This window comes from Papaver somniferum, chromosome 3, assembly GCF_003573695.1.
Source record: "Papaver somniferum cultivar HN1 chromosome 3, ASM357369v1, whole genome shotgun sequence".
Classification (NCBI taxonomy): Eukaryota; Viridiplantae; Streptophyta; class Magnoliopsida; order Ranunculales; family Papaveraceae; genus Papaver; species Papaver somniferum.
Window position 1 is genome coordinate 200753810 of NC_039360.1, and position 4793 is coordinate 200758602.

Sequence of the window (4793 nt, forward strand, 5' to 3'; positions counted from 1 at the left end):
TGAGTATTTTTTTTGTCAAGTTGAAAATTGGTAGAACTCATATTCATATGCGCAAATTAATAAAGTGACCAACTTCAAACCATACAATTAATAAACCGGCCATTTTTTTGAGGTCTTTTATAAACTGGCCTTTTCATTACCTTTTTCACTTGGTCCCACCAAAATGGTCCAACCAATTGACTTAGTCAATATTTAGGGTTAAAATTACCACCGTATCCTCATCCTTGTATATTACGATCCGGTACTCTTCCTGTTTTATTTCGTTTCTTCCTCTTCTTTTTATTTCTGTCGCTCTCACAATTCTTCCATCGAAACTGGGTTAGAAACTTGGGTTATTGATGAACAATAAGTGTTCAACAGGGAAGACATGATTAATAGTGAAGTAGAAGAATCACGTATTGGTGATGTCTGGAATTTTTGAAGTTTTAGGGTTCAGTGGATGCGGCGAAGATGAAGCACAAATCGAGGATGAAAAAAATCAAAATACATGTAAAATTTTTAGAACCCACATAGTATTTAGCTTAGTATTGATGTTTAGATAGGGAAATCGATTTATTTCGATTGATTGGAGTTGTAGGGTTTTGGGGTTCTTTCCCCTTTTTTGGTTCTCTATATTTATGTCTACGATTGATTATCTTTTTTTGTATTGTTTTTGTTAAGTTAGGGTTTAATTTTGTTAATTTATGTTTAAAATTGTGTTGCAGTGGGTTTTTTAGTGTTTCTGATATTTTCTTGTTCATTTATGTTGCAGTTGATATATGGTGATGAATGGTGAAGATTGATGATTATAAAGAGTGCCAGTGGTTTTAGTTGAAATGGATTCACAGAAAAATCAGTCGAGGAAGTGCTGGTGTTGTTGTTGATTCAATTTTGTGTATGATTAGGATTGTGGGTTGTTTCTGTGTTTCAATGTTATCAAAATATGAAATTACTGCAGGGTAGGAGATATTACAGAGCTTAAGAGTACACAATAAACTCATTGATACTTTAGCAGCGAAACACACACAAGGTGTTTGTGAAAAGGCTTGACTTTGCAGTTCCTTAGCTAAACTAAGTTATGTGGTTCTTGGCAATTGAGGAACTGCCAAAGTGGGAGGAGTAAATGGAAGATGGGTCTTTGAATTGCTTTACAGGAATAAATGAAGTTGAGTTATTCTTGTGATGTGTATATGTGATTGTTAGGTTCAATGGTCGTGTTATGTTGGTGGTAGTAAACATGGAATTTCAAGCATAAATGTTGTCTGAAGCTGGAATTATAGGTGGTGATAGTTATGCTAATTTTTTAATGTTAATAGCAGGTTTCCCCTACTTAATACTAAGGGAAATGTTAATATCTAGAATTTCAAGATATATGATGCAGACAAAGAGCAATGCTGGGTACGAAATGGTTGATGTTTTGGCTGAGAGATTTGGAAACAATTTCAAAGTAAAGATGGGAAAGTGACCTGATGCATATGAGTGTTTGGGATTTACGTTTGAGCTTGGAAGAATGAGATTTACCTGGTAAAACCAAACCATTCTCACTTCATGCTTTCATGTTGTTTAGGAAATTGAGTTTGTGTTAGATATAAATTCAATGCAGGCAAGGGTATATGGAAAAGTTTACAAATCAATCCCACGTACATCTATCCCCTGCTTGCTAGTTCAGACGCTCGACATGTTTGTTGAAATGCCTAAATGATGTTCTTCACTTGGTCTAAGTCACTAAGTTGACTCGAAGACGACTCATAACACTAACTGGACCTAGTCCGTCCATGAAAGGGGTGTACATGTCTTTTACTAGGTAGCATAACTGCCACATCTGCAGTTAACTTCTATTACCCGTTTTTTGAAGAAAACGGGATGAAAAAAGTCTATTTCGGCAATTTTATAAAAAGATTCAAAAAAAACCGGCCAGTTTCTTAATTTTGTGTCAAAAAGGTGTCTACTTTATTAAAAAGCCTTATTCATATCTAGAGCTAATTTAGGGTTATTCATCAAGCGAAGATCCTTGAATACAAGTAGCATAAATATGGTTATTGCTTGTAGTGATGCATCCTAGTAATCCTATGTGAATCGTGACCTTTGTTAAATTGTTTGGGCAATGTATTTCAGTTGCATTGATTAGCCTTATTTCATGAATCATAATGCTCTATGGGAATTGAACTTGATTAGCGCAAGGCGTTAGGTTATTCTTTTGGTAGAATTCATATTAGCATCTTTTAATGTGTTTCTTGATGACAAGAGGAAATTAGCGGGATATCCTTTCGACAAGGTATTCTAGGGATTTTGATAATGAGAGATTAAATATCAATTCTAGTTATTGCGTCGAAAACATGTTTGTGATTGAAGACGAAATCCTTAACCAATATCTTCGCATATTTGCGTGCTTGCTTTGCTTTGTTTGCTTTTAGTTTAATTTCCTTTACATAAAATCAGAAAACTCCCCCATTTGTTTATATAAGAAATCGAAACAAACGACAACCTAGACCTCTCTGTGGGAACGATCCTTTATTGCCCTTGCTATATTTATATTTTGAGTAGTAAGAAAGTGTAATTATTTTTGACGCATACGACAGCGATCAGAATCCCCGGCTGACTCCATGGATTAGTAATAGATAACCAATTCATTTCATCACTATGTTCCCTGAATACCCCTGCTGGATTCATGGATTAGTAATAGATGCACAATTCATGATTACTCCGTTTCATCTGGACTATCACCGAGTAAGCCCTAATGAAATTGTGCAAGTGTACTCAACAATGATGCACGAACGAGCATTCGAAAATATGGACAAATGAGAAATCCTACACAAAACAGGAGAGCAAATAATAATAAAAAAATAGAAAAGAGGCGCCTAGGGACCGGGCCACGCTTCTTCCTTTTATTTTTCTTATTTTATTTATTTCATGAACTCATGAAAACTCCTTCATTCAAGCAACTTTCCTTGTTTGAGCAAAAATCACGGTTTCTCCATATTTTCACAGTTTCATGAAAAATAATAAAATAGGGAAAAGTATCGTGGGACCGGGCTTCCTAGCTGACCAGCCATGCCCTAGCCGTGGCCGGTCCCACACCTTGCAGTCCCTTATTTTCATAATTATTATTTCCCTCATCTCATGAAACTCCTCCGTTTGAGCAAAAATCATGGTTTCTTCATATTTTCTCAAGTATTGCTCAAACCATGAAAAAGCCAAAAACTTAAATGGTCACATGACCGACTAGGTTATTCACGCCAAATAATAAAATATTATTATTTTTATATTCTCCAAATTTTGATCAAACGAGCAAAGTTCTACTTGCTCATTCGAGCAAAATCAAGAATTTCAGTCAAAGATCGAACTCTTCTGAAAATCCGAGATATTGCTCAAGCGCACACCAGAAAATACTGAAGCTCTCAAGACTGAGACACGGATATTATGATGACACGGGCATGCTTCCTTGACCGACCAAGGATGGTCCTAAAGGTTTGCAAGGAGCCGGTCCTACACATTCTCATAATTTTGACCTAATTTGCTCAATTGCACATATTGGGTCCAAACTCTTTCCAAACAACTTGGAATTTGCTTAATCGACCATCAGCCGGTCCCACACCACCAATGGCTGGTTCTATGCCCCCTTGGTTGGTCCCTCACTTCTCCCTAATTAGGTTTTATCACCTAACGCTCACACGGGCACTATTTTAATAAATGATGAAACCGGCATTTTATCATCATTCTTTCACCAACCGGTCAACTAAGGACCCTGGTGCGCGCTCACTCGAGAACTTGGGAACCACATGGTCGTCCATCATCCCAAGTGGTCGGTCCCTCCCTCACTCATGACCTATTTTTAACAATTCATCAATTGACGAACAATTGATCAAAAATTAGGTTTCGAACAAACGCTCCACAAATCATCATTCTGAGCAACTAATAAATTTATATTGATCCAGCAATCAACATATGGATTAATTATATAATATTTGGTAGTCTACCAATATTTTAATTAATATTTTATTGTGTCATGTTACCAATAAATAATTGGTCGAATTGAGCAATACTTGCTCAGTTGCTCGAATATTGATCCAACTATCAATATTCAGTAATTCTCCGAACTGAGAAGTACTTGCTCTCGAATATTGATCCAACTATCAATGTTCAGTAATTTATCAGTAATTCTTCGAATTTAGAAATACTTGCTCAGTTGCTCGAATATTGATCCAACTATCAATATCCAGTAATTCGTCGAATTGAGCAATACTTGCTCAGTTGCTCGAATATTGATCCAACTATCAATATTCAGTAATTTATCGGTAATTCGTCGAATTGAACAATACTTGCTCAGTTGCTCGAGATTCAACTATTAATATTCAGTAATTTGTTGAATGCTCGAATATTGATCCAACTATCAATATTCAGTAATTCATTGAATTGATGTTCAATTGCTCGAATTTATGATATTTGCTCAGACGAGCAATATCTAAGAACTGTACGTCTAACATGTTCAATCCATGAATCATCGAGCATTCTTAACTCATGATCAATTCAACAAAACATAGACTTTAATAAGTCAAACACTGACTAATAAAATACACGTCTGCTTTGCAGACTCCATGTTCGTGAGACATCAATCGCGTCACATGGGGGATATTACTTAGGGTTTTGGTTTGGCGGCCTACAACACGTGTGTTCATCCACGATGAGAAAGGTGAGTAAGTCGTGCAAACAGTTGAAGGAGTTAGCAAAGTAGTGGGTGGACGGTTAACCAAGTCTCCGCACGACATGGAACTGGTTTTACCACGATCTCCCACTTTCCCACTATTTCACTGATG

At 36.3% G+C, this 4793-nt stretch overlaps 1 long non-coding RNA gene across 1 annotated transcript; it reads left to right on the forward strand.

Moving 5' to 3' along the window:
* The first annotated feature begins 278 nt into the window (after nucleotides 1-278).
* On the forward strand, nucleotides 279-1905 carry LOC113362030. Its single transcript, XR_003365501.1, has 2 exons — nucleotides 279-489; nucleotides 752-1905. It is a non-coding gene; the product is annotated as an uncharacterized LOC113362030 (long non-coding RNA).
* The last annotated feature ends 2888 nt before the right edge of the window (nucleotides 1906-4793 follow it).